We start from the raw sequence: 16285 nt of genomic DNA, 5'->3' as shown, positions 1-16285 counted from the left end.
TAGTTGGGGCTCCTTTTGCCTGAATTACTGCAGCAATGCGGCGTGGCATGGAGTCCATCAGTCTGTGGCACTGCTCAGGTGTTATGAGAGCCCAGGTTGCTCTGATAGTGGCCTTCAGCTCTTCTGCATTGTTGGGTCTGGCGTATCGCATCTTCCTCTTCACAATACCCCATAGATTTTCTATAGGGTTAAGGTCAGGCCAGTTTGCTGGCCAATTAAGAACAGGGATACCATGGTCCTTAAACCAGGTCCTGGTAGCTTTGGCACTGTGTGCAGGTGCCAAGTCCTGTTGGAAAATGAAATCTGCATCTCCATAAAGTTGGTCAGCAGCAGGAAGCATGAAGTGCTCTAAAACTTCCTGGTAGACGGCTGCGTTGACCTTGGACCTCAGAAAACACAGTGGACCAACACCAGCAGATGACATGGCACCCAAACCATCACTGACTGTGGAAACTTTACACTGGACTTCAAGCAATGTGGATTCTGTGCCTCTCCTCTCTTCCTCCAGACTCTGGGACCTTGATTTCCAAAGGAAATGCAAAATTTCCTTTCATCAGAGAACATAACTTTGGACCACTCAGCAGCAGTCCAGTCCTTTTTGTCTTTAGCCCAGGCGAGACGCTTCTGACGCTGTGTCTTGTTCAAGAGTGGCTTGACACAAGGAATGCGACAGCTGAAACCCATGTCTTGCATACGTCGTGGCGGTTCTTGAAGCTCTGATTCCAGCTGCAGTCCACTCTTTGTGAATCTCCCCCACATTTTTGAATGGGGTTTGTTTCACAATCCTCTCCATGGAGCGGTTATCCCTATTGCTGGTACACTTTTTTTCTACCACATCTTTGCCTTCCCTTCGCCTCTCTATTAATGTGCTTGGACACAGAGCTCTGTGAACAGCCAGCCTCTTTAGCGATGACCTTTTGTGTCTTGCCCTCCTTGTGCAAGGTGTCAATGGTCGTCTTTTGAACAGCTGTCAAGTCAGCAGTCTTCCCATGATTGTGTAGAACTAGACTGAGAGACCATTTAAAGGCCTTTGCAGGTGTTTTGTGTTAATTAGCTGATTAGAGTGTGGCACCAGGTGTCTTCAATATTGAACCTTTTCACAATATTCTAATTTTCTGAGATACTGATTTTGGGTTTTCATTAGTTGTCAGTTATAATCATCAAAATTAAAAGGAATGAACATTTGAAATATATCAGTCTGTGTGGAATGAATATATACATTATACAAGTTTCACTTTTTGAATGGAATTACTGAAATAAATCAACTTTTTGATGATATTCTTTATTAATTATATGTATATATGTATGTATAATATGTATAACTAATAATTATATTTCCAGCGTGTGTGTGTGTGTGTGTGTGTGTGTGTGTGTGTGTGTGTAAATTGATTTGTGTATTTTGAGTAGTGACTTTTGTGCTGGTGTGTTGCAGACTGAACTCTCTGGGACTCAGAGCTGATGTGCAGCTTGTGTTCCTGGTCCCCTGTGGAGACTCTGGTCTCAGGGTCCTGGTCTCAGGCAGTCCTCTCCTGCAGGATCTAAAAAGGGCAGCAGGACTGTGTGTCAGAGACTGTTGAACTTGACTCTTCTACACTGTAAAACTGACAGTTAAACTTCAGGAAGTGTTGAAGTTCGAACTCATCTGTCACATGATCAAACAATAAACACAACTGGTCATTAAAATAAATCCCACTAGACTGATTTTCCTTTGTGTGGCTGAAACAGCTTCTTGTGTTGAACATGTGTCCGTGCCTGAAGTAGAATTCATCTGCAGTTTTTCACAGTGTATGATGAAAACAGCCAGGGGTATTACCTAATTTCGTAGCCCTTCCTGCGCTAACGTAAATGTACGTTGACCCCCGTGAGTTCATTTTTCCACAGCCGAAGCTGCCTAAAGGTAAAATGCCATCGTTTTGAAAAGGTACATGCAAGGATAGCTGAACATAATAAATAACCAAATAACTTGGCCTTAATATTCAATAGCACAAACTGTGCGAGGTCCCTATTGAAACTGAAGGGATTCATTCTTTCTTTCTTTCAAAGTAACCTCAATTTTGGGGGCCTAAACATACTCGAAAACTCACCAAACTTTGCACATAATTCAGACGCGGCGGAAAAATTTGGTACTTCATGGGTTTTGAGCATGGGCTTGGAAAAATGACTCGTTAGCGCCCCCTACAGAGCAGCCCCAGGACAAAATTTCACCTACATGTACGAAATTTATGTGGTACGTCTATCATGTCCAGACGTACAAAAAAGCCTCTTGGAGCCATTGCCTAATCCTAACAGAAAGTTGGCCATTTTGGTTTAATGGTCATTTTTGGTGATTTACACACTTTATACTTTAACGAACTCCTCCCAGGGAATTTATCCGATCAACTTAAAATTTTCGCTGTGCTGTCTAAACCCATTGACGATTAAAAGTCATACAAACAGTTATTACCAGTTAGCCTGTGGCGTGCTGTCAATAATTGATGATTCGCCATGAAACTGGAAGTTGTTTTAAATTCAGTCTACATGCTCACATCTGCACCAAATTTGTAATGTACTATAAGAGTCCCACCCTGAACACATCCATATGCCAATATTCACTCAAAGTCACAGCGCCACCTGCTGGCAACAGGAATGACATGTAACACACTGTAATGTACTACTCCTACCAGGTTGGACATATCAACTTAAAAACTGTCCCAGAGAACGCATTGATGAAGCCATGTTGTAAAAGTCATGAATTGGCAGTTAATGCCGCTAAGTTAAACTCTTCGCCATAACACAGGAAGTTGTTGTAACAAATCCTCAGTGAGGTGATGAAGTTCCATGTTTCGCTGTGAAACAGGAAGTTAACGTAACTTAACTGTACATGCTCAAATCTGGACCAAACTTTGCATGCTTCATATTTTTACCGCCCCAAACACATCTACACGCTAATGTCCGCCTGTAGTCGTAACGCCAAGTGCTATGTGGCAATGATTCTGGTAAAAACAATTTTTCCTTTAGATTATTTAATATACGATCTCTCTCTAATAAAGGACCTCTGGTGTACGACATACTGTCTGACAGTAAGTTTGACTTTCTCTGTCTAACTGAGACATGGCAGAAACCAGACAACTTTTTTCATCTAAACCAGTCTGTTCCCCCAGGATATAGTTTTGTTTGTAAATCCCATGATACGGGACGGTGAGGGGGGCTAGCAATACTTTATAATCTTGATCTCGTTTGCTGTTCTGGTATAACACTTTCTAATTGTACTGTTTCTGATCTGTCTATATCAGATCACCTGCTGGTGTCCTTTTGTGGCAAATTGGCAGTTTTTAAGGTAAACCCGTGTCGTTCGATCACATTTCGGAATATTAAGAACATTGATGTGCCTACTCTTGCGGATGAACTTGCCATCTTCTCCAGTAAAATGGATTTATCTACTGTTGATGTACTAGTTACATACTACAATGATGGACTGAACATGATTTTAGAGGAGTTTGCACCTGTGAAAACTTGAATTGTTTCACTTGTACACTCAGCTCCTTGGTTTACACATGAACTACGTGAACTTAAAACTAAAGGCCGTAGGTTAGAGCGGTTATATGTCAGGTCTGGCCTTACTGTTCATAAAGAAATGTATGCTGAACATATTCGAAATTATAAAAATGCAATGTCCAAGGCTAAATCTGATTACTAATCCAACATAATTGGAGTTAGTAATGGGAACTCCAGGTCCCTTTTCTTGGAGGTAAACAATATTCTGCAACCACCTGATTCTCTGCCATCGGATATGTATTCCACTGACTTATGTGATCGTTTTTTGACTTTTTTTGCATCTAAGGTTGAAAAGGTACATCAGAAATTAGGCCTACTTACTGGTACTCTTCACAATAACTCCTGTCAATCTATAATTTACACACCTCTCCCCTCTGTGTTCTCTAACTGTCATGGGGAAAGGCTGAATGCAGGAGCTGAGGTGTGGACCCAAATGCAGACGTACGCGAGGAGGATGCAGTTTAAACAAAGATTTATTTACCAGAGATGAGACAGTTACAAAGAAAACTTAAAGCGAATGAGCCTAAATAATAAACTAGACTACAAAACTCCAAACCATTACAATATCAAATAAACACAGGAAAACAACAGCACAAAACCAAATCCTAACACTAACTTTACACTACCAAATACTTCAGAAATAGTGGGTCTGATAGGTAAATCTAAATCTTCGACTTGTCAGTTAGACCCTCTACCTACTCCTTTAGTGAAAGCTTGTTTACCAGCCCTGTCACCATTGATTACTAAAATTGTTCATGCTTCACTTGTTTCTGGTTCTGTATCTTCATCTCTTAAATCTGCTATTATTACTCCCAATCGTAAGAAACCGGGGGTGATCCATTTAATTTTGATAATTTTTGTCAAATTTACCATTTATCTCAAAGGTAGTGGATAAGTGTATTGCAGTTCAAATTCATGAACATCTTTCTAATAATAATTTTTATGAACTATTTCAATCTGGCTTTTGTCTCCACCATAGCACTGAGACTGCTCTAGTCAGAATAACCAATGATCTACTGTTGGCAGCTGACTCTGGGCTTTTATCCATACTTGTCCTTCAAGACTTGAGCACTTCTCACATAAGATACTTCTTGACAGATTAGCTTCTATTGGCATTATTGGCACTGCTCTGTCTTTGTTTAGGTCATATCTATCTGGACGCAGTCAGCGTATTCAATTAAAATGTTTTCGAACAAGGACATCTATAGTCACTACTGGTGTTCCCCATGGTTCTGTCTTGGGCCCGCTTCTTTGCATTATTTACATGCTCCCTCTTGGTTATATTTTGAGGAAATGTGGGATTCATTTCCACTTTTATGCGGATGACACCAACTCTACTTGTCTGCCAAACCCACTAGTTCTTTCCCACCACCATCTTTGTCCAGCTGTTTAGCTGAAATTAAAGATTGGCTTTCTGCTAACTTCTTGAAGGTAAATGGCAACAAAACTAAGGCTTTGCTTATTGGTACTCGATCTGTTCTGTCTAGATCTAATTATCTTTCTTAGTACCTTGACAATACTGTAATCTATCCTTCTTCATAGGTTAAAAGTTTGGGTGTCATGGATAGCACACTATCCTTTGAAGCTCAAATTAATAATATCGTGGATCGCATACTTCCACTTGCGTAATATTAATCGTCTCTGCCCCTTTCTTTCAAATAATAATACTGCAGTTCTTATCCATGCACTGGTCACTTCACGTATAGACTACTGTAATCCTCTTTTCACAGGTGTTCCCTCCAAATTGCTACATAAGCTTCAGTTAGTTCAGAATTCTGCAGCTCGTGTTCTTTCTAGAACTCCTTATACTGAGCACATTTCTCCAGTTCTTCAGCGATTGCACTGGCTTCCAGTAAAGTATAGAGTTGAATTTAAGATCCTGCTACTTACTTATAAAGCACTTCATAATCTTGCACCCCAATACCTTACACAACTTCTCCATGTTTACACCTCTTCACATGCTCTCAGATCTTCATCTTCAATTTCTCTTGTGGTACCTCGGATTCGACTAAATACCATGGGTGCCAGATCTTTTTGTTATGCTGCCCCCCGCCTATGGAACTCTCTTCCCCTTGATGTTTGCAATAGCGACTGCTTGTTGACTTTTAAAACACGTCTTAAGACGCATCTTTTTATACAAGCTTTTTTAACATGTTATTCTGAGTGTTTAACGCATTTATGAATATATAAATATAAGAAATAATATTCTGTATGCGGTTTGTTTGTTGTGTGTATTGTTTTATGCAGTGATCTGTATATTGTTTGTGAGGTGACCTTGGGTGTTATGAAAGGCGCCATTAAATAAAATGCATAATTATTATTATTACTATGTCGCGCCAGTTTGGTGGGAATTGAGCAGGTCCAGAACAGATCACAGAAGTATCTTAACCCGGCGGGGGTCATTTCCGGAAACTGAAAAGTGTCAGCATTTAGGGACTTTAGTCTTACACCCGTTTAAATAAAGCCATAAGAGACTGTAGGCTAATGGGTTGTCCAGTCTCTTATCCAAAAGTTCACAAAATCTAACATCCTACTTGGGTTCTACTTTAAATCCTACTTTGTCCCCCACCTTCATCCGTTCCAAATGCTTTGGAGAAGACCAGCGTGGCCCCTGAGACCAAGATCAAGGGGAATGACGTGGAAAAGACCGGAGTGGGCCCTGAGAGTAAGTGATGTGACACAGATGAGACGAGCGTGGCCCCTGAGACCAAAGTTAGGTGGAACAACGTGGGAAAAAAATGGCGAGGACCCTGAGAGTAAGTGATGTGACACGGAAGAGACGAGCGTGGCCCCTGAGACCAAATTCCAGTGGTATCACACGGAAAAGACCGGAGTGGCCCCTGTGAAAAAATCTAATGGAGCAACATGGAAAAGAAAGTTGTGGCCCCTGACAGTAAATGATGGAACATGAAAAACGAGCGTGGCCCATGACAGTAAATGATGGAACATGAAAGAGACGAGCGTGGCCCCTGGGACAAAGTCAAGTGGAACGACGCGGAAAGACAGTCGTGGCCCCTGAGACCAAGTCAAATGGAACGACATGGAAAAGACCTGAGAGGCCCCTGAGACAAAATTCAAGTGGAATGACGCGGAAAACATGGGCGTGGCCCCCAGAGAGTAAACCATATGGAAAGACACAGAGAAGACCAGAGTGCCACCTGAGACCATGTCAAGTGGAACAACGTGTTGAAAACCAGAATGGACCCTGAAGTCCGAGGGGCCCTGCTGGTCTTCTCTGAATTGTCCCAGTCTAAACAGACAAATAAGAAAAATACAGAGAAGAATGGCAGGGAGACGCTAATTTTATCTATTGTTCCCTTGTATTGTGAGGGGCCCCGGCTAACTTTTTTCCCTGATTTCCCTGCAGGCATTCTGCCAGTAAAACGGGACAAATAGGAACGATACGGAAAAGATTGGTGGGGCCCACCGGGCTGCCTAAATAGGAAAAATCGGAACGATACAGAGAAGATTGGCGGGGCCCCCAGGATGATTAAACAGGACAAATTGGAACGATACGGAAAAGATTGGTGGGGCCCCCCGGGCCAACTGAATAGGAATGATACAGAAGAGATTGCCGGGGCCCCCCAGTCCGAGGGGCCCTGCTGATCTTCTCTATATTGTCCCAGTCTAAACGATACAGAGATGAATGGCAGGGCCCCTCACTGGTAGTTTTTTAATCTTTGGGGGGGGGGTGCTAATTTTATCTATTGTTCCCTTATAGTGTGAGGGGCCCCGGCTGACTATAATAACCTATCAGGTTTTCTTACGGATCTTGTTTTCATGATTTCCCTGCAGACGTTCTGCCAGTTAAACATTGTCTACCTTGTTGAGCAGCAGTTCACATCGAGGACATTTAAATGTCTGAAGTCAGTTGACTCATGTTTGTTCTTCAGACTCTACAGACTGGTCCCATGCTGACATCTGCTGGTGACTTCATCAAACTGCACTGGCATTTATTAAAGAACTACAACAGGAAGCAAGGAAACAGGAAGTTATAAAAAAGGAAGAAAGTGATGAAATCAACAATTTAATCCAGAAACATCACTCCTGTTTATGTATATACCTGTTTGTATATATCTGTTCTGTATTTCCACATTCTGTGTTGGGATTTAAAAACACTGGCAGTTTGACTGTAGCCGAGTGTGAATGAGGTGGCAGAGTTGTCTCTTTTTGCCCATTCAGTCCAGATCCTGGAGCATTTATACCCACATACATATAAACCCTGTCAGTCTGCAGAAGTTTAGCTTCTGTAAGCGTAAGCGATCACATCAGCCGTCCTGCAGCCGGACGCCATGATCTTAATCTCAGAAGCTTCTGCTGAGCGTCAGCCTGTTTCCTCTCCGTCTCTGCAGACGCTGAGGAGGAGCTGCTTGTTGCTGCGATCGCCTGAGTGAAAGAAGCAGTTACTCTCTGCCTCCCTCCCCCGCTCGCCCCTCCCCCTGGGCCCCTCCCAGCAGCCCTTTCAGCACAGTGGGGGCCCGCTTGGAGGAATGCAGGGGGAGGAGCTGTGAGGAGGTCTTTTGTTGTCTCGCCTTCAGCCACTCCTGACTGCCACACATAAAGGCTCTTTGCATAGATTTCCCATCAGCCCCGTGAGCTCCTCAGCAGGGCAGACGGGAACTGGAGCAGAGTCAGACCGGGTCAGATGTGGTCTCAGAGTGTCACTATAGGTTCAGGGACTACAGTCCAGCACCCAGACCTCTGCATACTCTGATTTCTGAGCAGATTATAGCCAGTTAGAGGCCGTTTGTCCCCTCCAGCCTCTGTATGCGCAGCCACCCTGACCCTGGCTGGTCCCGGGACAGGCCCCTATATATAGAGCCCAGCCGCAGGGCTTTGTTGTGTTACTCCGGTAGCACATATACTAAAATTGGAACGATACAGAGAAGATTAGCATGGCCCCTGCGCAAGGATGACACGCAAATTCGTGAAGCGTTCCTCATTTTCTGCCATTTTTGAGATTTTATAAATATGCGTGACCCTGACCCAGGGAGAAATCTGGAGTTTTAGGACTTTACTACTCTGAAGGGTCTCTGAAACTTTGGCTCTGAGCCAGAGGACAGATCCAGGAGGCCCGCCAATGTTCTCTGTAACGTTCCTATTTGTCCGACTTAGTCGGCCCGACTAAGACGGGAACTGGAGCAGAGTCAGACCGGGTCAGATGTGGTCTCAGAGTGTCACTATAGGTTCAGGGACCACAGTCCAGCACCCAGACCTCTGCATACTCTGATTTCTGAGCAGATTATAGCCAGTTAGAGGCCGTTTGTCCTCTCCAGCCTCTGTATGCGCAGCCACCCTGACCCTGGCTGGTCCCGGGACAGGCCCCTATATATAGAGCCCAGCCGCAGGGCTTTGTTGTGTTACTCCGGTAGCACATATACTAAAATTGGAACGATACAGAGAAGATTAGCATGGCCCCTGCGCAAGGATGACACGCAAATTCGTGAAGCGTTCCTCATTTTCTGCCATTTTTGAGATTTTATAAATATGCGTGACCCTGACCCAGGGAGAAATCTGAAGTTTTAGGACTTTACTACTCTGAAGGGTCTCTGAAACTTTGGCTCTGAGCCAGAGGACAGATCCAGGAGGCCCGCCAATGTTCTCTGTAACGTTCCTATTTGTCCGACTTAGTCGGCCCAGGCGGCCCCGCCAATCTTCTATGCATCGTTCATGCTAAGTTGGCTTCGAGGGCCCCATCAATCTTCCCTGTATCGTTCCTATTTAGTTGGCCCGAGGGGCTCCGCCAGTCTTCTTTGTATCGTTCCTATTTAGTCAGCTCGGGGGGCTCCGCCAATGTTCTCTGTAACGTTCCTATTTGTCCTACTTAGTCAGCCCAGAGAGTCCCGCCAATCTTCTTTGTATCGTTCCTATTTAGTCAGCTCGGGGGGCTCCGCCAATGTTCTCTGTAACGTTTCTATTTCTCCTATTCAGTTGGCCCGAGGGGCCCCGCCGATCTTCTCTGTATCTTTTGTCCTGCTTAGTTTGCCCCCTGGGCCCCTCCCAGCAGCCCTTTCAGCACAGTGGGGGCCCGCTTGGAGGAATGCAGGGGGAGGAGCTGTGAGGAGGTCTTTTGTTGTCTCGCCTTCAGTCACTCCTGACTGCCACACATAAAGGCTTTTGCATAGATTTCCCATCAGCCCCGTGAGCTCCTCAGCAGGGCAGACGGGAACTGGAGCAGAGTCAGACCGGGTCAGATGTGGTCTCAGAGTGTCACTATAGGTTCAGGGACCACAGTCCAGCACCCAGACCTCTGCATACTCTGATTTCTGAGTGGATTATAGCCAGTTAGAGGCCGTTTGTCCCCTCCAGCCTCTGTATGCGCAGCCACCCTGACCCTGGCTGGTCCCAGGACAGGCCCCTATATATAGAGCCCAGCCGCAGGGCTTTGTTGTGTTACTCCGGTAGCACATATACTAAAATTGGAACGATACAGAGAAGATTAGCATGGCCCCTGCGCAAGGATGACACGCAAATTCGTGAAGCGTTCCTCATTTTCTGCCATTTTTGAGATTTTATAAATATGCGTGACCCTGACCCAGGGAGAAATCTGGAGTTTTAGGACTTTACTACTCTGAAGGGTCTCTGAAACTTGGGCTCTGAGCCAGAGGACAGATCCAGGAGGCCCGCCAATGTTCTCTGTAACGTTCCTATTTGTCCTACTTAGTCAGCCCAGAGGGCCCCGCCAGTCTTCTTTGTATCGTTCCTATTTAGTCAGCTCAGGAGGCCCGCCAATGTTCTCTGTAACGTTCCTATTTGTCCGACTTAGTCAGCCCAGAGGGCCCCGCCAATCTTCTTTGTATCGTTCCTATTTAGTCAGCTCGGGAGGCCCGCCAATGTTCTCTGTAACGTTCCTATTTGTCCTACTTAGTTGGCCCAGGGGGCCCCGCCAATCGTCTCTTTATCGTTCCTATTTAGTCAGCTCAGGAGGCCCGCCAATGTTCTCTGTAACGTTCCTATTTGTCCTACTTAGTTGGCCCAGGGGGCCCCGCCAATCGTCTCTTTATCGTTCCTGCTAAGTTGGCTTCGGGGGCCCCATCAATCTTCCCTGTATCGTTCCTATTTAGTCGGCCCGAGGGGCCCCGCCAATGTTCTCTGTAACGTTCCTATTTAATCAGCTCGGGGGGATCCGCCAGTCTTCTTTTTATCGTTCCTATTTAGTCAGCTCGGGGGGCTCCGCCGATCTTCTCTGTATCTTTTGTCCTGCTTAGTTTGCCCCCTGGGCCCCTCCCAGCAGCCCTTTCAGCACAGTGGGGGCCCGCTTGGAGGAATGCAGGGGGAGGAGCTGTGAGGAGGTCTTTTGTTGTCTCGCCTTCAGCCACTCCTGACTCCCACACATAAAGGCTCTTTGCATAGATTTCCCATCAGCCCCGTGAGCTCCTCAGCAGGGCAGACGGGAACTGGAGCAGAGTCAGACCGGGTCAGATGTGGTCTCAGAGTGTCACTATAGGTTCAGGGACCACAGTCCAGCACCCAGACCTCTGCATACTCTGATTTCTGAGCAGATTATAGCCAGTTAGAGGCCGTTTGTCCCCTCCAGCCTCTGTATGCGCAGCCACCCTGACCCTGGCTGGTCCCAGGACAGGCCCCTATATATAGAGCCCAGCCGCAGGGCTTTGTTGTGTTACTCCGGTAGCACATATACTAAAATTGGAACGATACAGAGAAGATTAGCATGGCCCCTGCGCAAGGATGACACGCAAATTCGTGAAGCGTTCCTCATTTTCTGCCATTTTTGAGATTTTATAAATATGCGTGACCCTGACCCAGGGAGAAATCTGGAGTTTTAGGACTTTACTACTCTGAAGGGTCTCTGAAACTTTGGCTCTGAACCAGAGGACAGATCCAGGAGGCCCGCCAATGATCTCTGTAACGTTCCTATTTGTCCGACTTAGTCGGCCCAGGGGGCCCCGCCAATCTTCTATGCATCATTCATGCTAAGTTGGCTTCGAGGGCCCCATCAATCTTCCCTGTATCGTTCCTATTTAGTCGGCCCGAGGGGCTCCGCCAGTCTTCTTTGTATCGTTCCTATTTAGTCAGCTCAGGAGGCCCGCCAATGTTCTCTGTAACGTTCCTATTTGTCCTACTTAGTCAGCCCAGAGAGTCCCGCCAATCTTCTTTGTATCGTTCCTATTTAGTCAGCTCAGGAGGCCCGCCAATGTTCTCTGTAACGTTCCTATTTAATCAGCTCGGGGGGATCCGCCGATCTTCTCTGTATCTTTTGTCCTGCTTAGTTTGCCCCCTGGGCCCCTCCCAGCAGCCCTTTCAGCACAGTGGGGGCCCTCTTGGAGGAATGCAGGGGGAGGAGCTGTGAGGAGGTCTTTTGTTGTCTCGCCTTCAGCCACTCCTGACTGCCACACATAAAGGCTCTTTGCATAGATTTCCCATCAGCCCCGTGAGCCCCTCAGCAGGGCAGACGGGAACTGGAGCAGAGTCAGACCGGGTCAGATGTGGTCTCAGAGTGTCACTATAGGTTCAGGGACCACAGTCCAGCACCCAGACCTCTGCATACTCTGATTTCTGAGCAGATTATAGCCAGTTAGAGGCCGTTTGTCCTCTCCAGCCTCTGTATGCGCAGCCACCCTGACCCTGGCTGGTCCCGGGACAGGCCCCTATATATAGAGCCCAGCCGCAGGGCTTTGTTGTGTTACTCCGGTAGCACATATACTAAAATTGGAACGATACAGAGAAGATTAGCATGGCCCCTGCGCAAGGATGACACGCAAATTCGTGAAGCGTTCCTCATTTTCTGCCATTTTTGAGATTTTATAAATATGCGTGACCCTGACCCAGGGAGAAATCTGAAGTTTTAGGACTTTACTACTCTGAAGGGTCTCTGAAACTTTGGCTCTGAGCCAGAGGACAGATCCAGGAGGCCCGCCAATGTTCTCTGTAACGTTCCTATTTGTCCGACTTAGTCGGCCCAGGGGGCCCCGCCAATCTTCTATGCATCGTTCATGCTAAGTTGGCTTCGAGGGCCCCATCAATCTTCCCTGTATCGTTCCTATTTAGTCGGCCCGAGGGGCTCCGCCAGTCTTCTTTGTATCGTTCCTATTTAGTCAGCTCAGGAGGCCCGCCAATGTTCTCTGTAACGTTCCTATTTGTCCTACTTAGTCAGCCCAGAGAGTCCCGCCAATCTTCTTTGTATCGTTCCTATTTAGTCAGCTCGGGGAGCTCCGCCAATGTTCTCTGTAACGTTTCTATTTCTCCTATTCAGTTGGCCCGAGGGGCCCCGCCGATCTTCTCTGTATCTTTTGTCCTGCTTAGTTTGCCCCCTGGGCCCCTCCCAGCAGCCCTTTCAGCACAGTGGGGGCCCGCTTGGAGGAATGCAGGGGAGGAGCTGTGAGGAGGTCTTTTGTTGTCTCGCCTTCAGTCACTCCTGACTGCCACACATAAAGGCTCTTTGCATAGATTTCCCATCAGCCCCGTGAGCTCCTCAGCAGGGCAGACGGGAACTGGAGCAGAGTCAGACCGGGTCAGATGTGGTCTCAGAGTGTCACTATAGGTTCAGGGACCACAGTCCAGCACCCAGACCTCTGCATACTCTGATTTCTGAGCAGATTATAGCCAGTTAGAGGCCGTTTGTCCCCTCCAGCCTCTGTATGCGCAGCCACCCTGACCCTGGCTGGTCCCGGGACAGGCCCCTATATATAGAGCCCAGCCGCAGGGCTTTGTTGTGTTACTCCGGTAGCACATATACTAAAATTGGAACGATACAGAGAAGATTAGCATGGCCCCTGCGCAAGGATGACACGCAAATTCGTGAAGCGTTCCTCATTTTCTGCCATTTTTGAGATTTTATAAATATGCGTGACCCTGACCCAGGGAGAAATCTGGAGTTTTAGGACTTTACTACTCTGAAGGGTCTCTGAAACTTGGGCTCTGAGCCAGAGGACAGATCCAGGAGGCCCGCCAATGTTCTCTGTAACGTTCCTATTTGTCCTACTTAGTCAGCCCAGAGGGCCCCGCCAGTCTTCTTTGTATCGTTCCTATTTAGTCAGCTCAGGAGGCCCGCCAATGTTCTCTGTAACGTTCCTATTTTTCCGACTTAGTCAGCCCAGAGGGCCCCGCCAATCTTCTTTGTATCGTTCCTATTTAGTCAGCTCGGGAGGCCCGCCAATGTTCTCTGTAACGTTCCTATTTGTCCTACTTAGTTGGCCCAGGGGGCCCCGCCAATCGTCTCTTTATCGTTCCTGCTAAGTTGGCTTCGGGGGCCCCATCAATCTTCCCTGTATCGTTCCTATTTAGTCGGCCCGAGGGGCCCCGCCAATGTTCTCTGTAACGTTCCTATTTAATCAGCTCGGGGGGATCCGCCAGTCTTCTTTGTAGCGTTCCTATTTAGTCAGCTCAGGAGGCCCGCCAATGTTCTCTGTAACGTTCCTATTTGTCCGACTTAGTCGGCCCAGGGGGCCCCGCCAATCTTCTATGCATCGTTCATGCTAAGTTGGCTTCGAGGGCCCCATCAATCTTCCCTGTATCGTTCCTATTTAGTCGGCCCGAGGGGCTCCGCCAGTCTTCTTTGTATCGTTCCTATTTAGTCAGCTCAGGAGGCCCGCCAATGTTCTCTGTAACGTTCCTATTTGTCCTACTTAGTCAGCCCAGAGAGTCCCGCCAATCTTCTTTGTATCGTTCCTATTTAGTCAGCTCAGGAGGCCCGCCAATGTTCTCTGTAACGTTTCTATTTCTCCTATTCAGTTGGCCCGAGGGGCCCCGCCGATCTTCTCTGTATCTTTTGTCCTGCTTAGTTTGCCCCCTGGGCCCCTCCCAGCAGCCCTTTCAGCACAGTGGGGGCCCGCTTGGAGGAATGCAGGGGGAGGAGCTGTGAGGAGGTCTTTTGTTGTCTCGCCTTCAGCCACTCCTGACTGCCACACATAAAGGCTCTTTGCATAGATTTCCCATCAGCCCCGTGAGCTCCTCAGCAGGGCAGACGGGAACTGGAGCAGAGTCAGACCGGGTCAGATGTGGTCTCAGAGTGTCACTATAGGTTCAGGGACCACAGTCCAGCACCCAGACCTCTGCATACTCTGATTTCTGAGCAGATTATAGCCAGTTAGAGGCCGTTTGTCCCCTCCAGCCTCTGTATGCGCAGCCACCCTGACCCTGGCTGGTCCCGGGACAGGCCCCTATATATAGAGCCCAGCCGCAGGGCTTTGTTGTGTTACTCCGGTAGCACATATACTAAAATTGGAACGATACAGAGAAGATTAGCATGGCCCCTGCGCAAGGATGACACGCAAATTCGTGAAGCGTTCCTCATTTTCTGCCATTTTTGAGATTTTATAAATATGCGTGACCCTGACCCAGGGAGAAATCTGGAGTTTTAGGACTTTACTACTCTGAAGGGTCTCTGAAACTTTGGCTCTGAGCCAGAGGACAGATCCAGGAGGCCCGCCAATGATCTCTGTAACGTTCCTATTTGTCCGACTTAGTCGGCCCAGGGGGCCCCGCCAATCTTCTATGCATCGTTCATGCTAAGTTGGCTTCGAGGGCCCCATCAATCTTCCCTGTATCGTTCCTATTTAGTCGGCCCGAGGGGCTCCGCCAGTCTTCTTTGTATCGTTCCTATTTAGTCAGCTCGGGGGGCTCCGCCAATGTTCTCTGTAACGTTCCTATTTCTCCTATTCAGTTGGCCCGGGGGGCCCCGCCGATCTTCTCTGTATCTTTTGTCCTGCTTAGTTTGCCCCCTGGGCCCCTCCCAGCAGCCCTTTCAGCACAGTGGGGGCCCTCTTGGAGGAATGCAGGGGGAGGAGCTGTGAGGAGGTCTTTTGTTTTCTCGCCTTCAGCCACTCCTGACTGCCACACATAAAGGCTCTTTGCATAGATTTCCCATCAGCCCCGTGAGCTCCTCAGCAGGGCAGACGGGAACTGGAGCAGAGTCAGACCGGGTCAGATGTGGTCTCAGAGTGTCACTATAGGTTCAGGGACCACAGTCCAGCACCCAGACCTCTGCATACTCTGATTTCTGAGCAGATTATAGCCAGTTAGAGGCCGTTTGTCCCCTCCAGCCTCTGTATGCGCAGCCACCCTGACCCTGGCTGGTCCCGGGACAGGCCCCTATATATAGAGCCCAGCCGCAGGGCTTTGTTGTGTTACTCCGGTAGCACATATACTAAAATTGGAACGATACAGAGAAGATTAGCATGGCCCCTGCGCAAGGATGACACGCAAATTCGTGAAGCGTTCCTCATTTTCTGCCATTTTTGAGATTTTATAAATATGCGTGACCCTGACCCAGGGAGAAATCTGGAGTTTTAGGACTTTACTACTCTGAAGGGTCTCTGAAACTTTGGCTCTGAGCCAGAGGACAGATCCAGGAGGCCCGCCAATGTTCTCTGTAACGTTCCTATTTGTCCTACTTAGTCAGCCCAGAGGGCCCCGCCAATCTTCTTTGTATCGTTCCTATTTAGTCAGCTCGGGAGGCCCGCCAATGGTTCTCTGTAACGTTCCTATTTGTCCTACTTAGTTGGCCCAGGGGGCCCCGCCAATCGTCTCTTTATCGTTCCTATTTAGTCAGCTCGGGAGGCCCGCCAATGGTTCTCTGTAACGTTCCTATTTGTCCTACTTAGTTGGCCCAGGGGGCCCCGCCAATCGTCTCTTTATCGTTCCTGCTAAGTTGGCTTCGGGGGCCCCATCAATCTTCCCTGTATCGTTCCTATTTAGTCGGCCCGAGGGGCCCCGCCAATGTTCTCTGTAACGTTCCTATTTGTCCTACTTAGTCAGCCCAGAGAGTCCCGCCAATCTTCTTTGTATCGTT

At 47.6% G+C, this 16285-nt stretch overlaps 8 non-coding genes across 8 annotated transcripts; all 8 read left to right on the top strand.

The window, feature by feature from the left end:
• Positions 1–8375: 8375 nt before the first annotated feature.
• On the top strand, positions 8376–8481 carry LOC119892548. Its single transcript, XR_005442582.1, has one exon. It is a non-coding gene; the product is annotated as a U6 spliceosomal RNA (small nuclear RNA).
• A 410-nt stretch (positions 8482–8891) lies between these two features.
• Positions 8892–8997, top strand: LOC119892547. The gene has a single exon (XR_005442581.1). It is a non-coding gene; the product is annotated as a U6 spliceosomal RNA (small nuclear RNA).
• Positions 8998–9924: 927 nt separating this feature from the next.
• Positions 9925–10030, top strand: LOC119892545. Its single transcript, XR_005442579.1, has one exon. It is a non-coding gene; the product is annotated as a U6 spliceosomal RNA (small nuclear RNA).
• A 1122-nt stretch (positions 10031–11152) lies between these two features.
• LOC119892544 lies at positions 11153–11258 on the top strand. The gene has a single exon (XR_005442578.1). It is a non-coding gene; the product is annotated as a U6 spliceosomal RNA (small nuclear RNA).
• A 917-nt stretch (positions 11259–12175) lies between these two features.
• Positions 12176–12281, top strand: LOC119892543. Its single transcript, XR_005442577.1, has one exon. It is a non-coding gene; the product is annotated as a U6 spliceosomal RNA (small nuclear RNA).
• A 926-nt stretch (positions 12282–13207) lies between these two features.
• On the top strand, positions 13208–13313 carry LOC119892542. The gene has a single exon (XR_005442576.1). It is a non-coding gene; the product is annotated as a U6 spliceosomal RNA (small nuclear RNA).
• Positions 13314–14686: 1373 nt separating this feature from the next.
• LOC119892541 lies at positions 14687–14792 on the top strand. Its single transcript, XR_005442575.1, has one exon. It is a non-coding gene; the product is annotated as a U6 spliceosomal RNA (small nuclear RNA).
• An 825-nt stretch (positions 14793–15617) lies between these two features.
• LOC119892540 lies at positions 15618–15723 on the top strand. The gene has a single exon (XR_005442574.1). It is a non-coding gene; the product is annotated as a U6 spliceosomal RNA (small nuclear RNA).
• The last annotated feature ends 562 nt before the right edge of the window (positions 15724–16285 follow it).

This window comes from Micropterus salmoides, unplaced genomic scaffold, assembly GCF_014851395.1.
Source record: "Micropterus salmoides isolate LMB-PRFRI ecotype aquatic unplaced genomic scaffold, ASM1485139v1 Ms_hic_scaffold_7, whole genome shotgun sequence".
Classification (NCBI taxonomy): Eukaryota; Metazoa; Chordata; class Actinopteri; order Centrarchiformes; family Centrarchidae; genus Micropterus; species Micropterus salmoides.
This window is presented reverse-complemented; position numbering and strand designations above follow the sequence as displayed.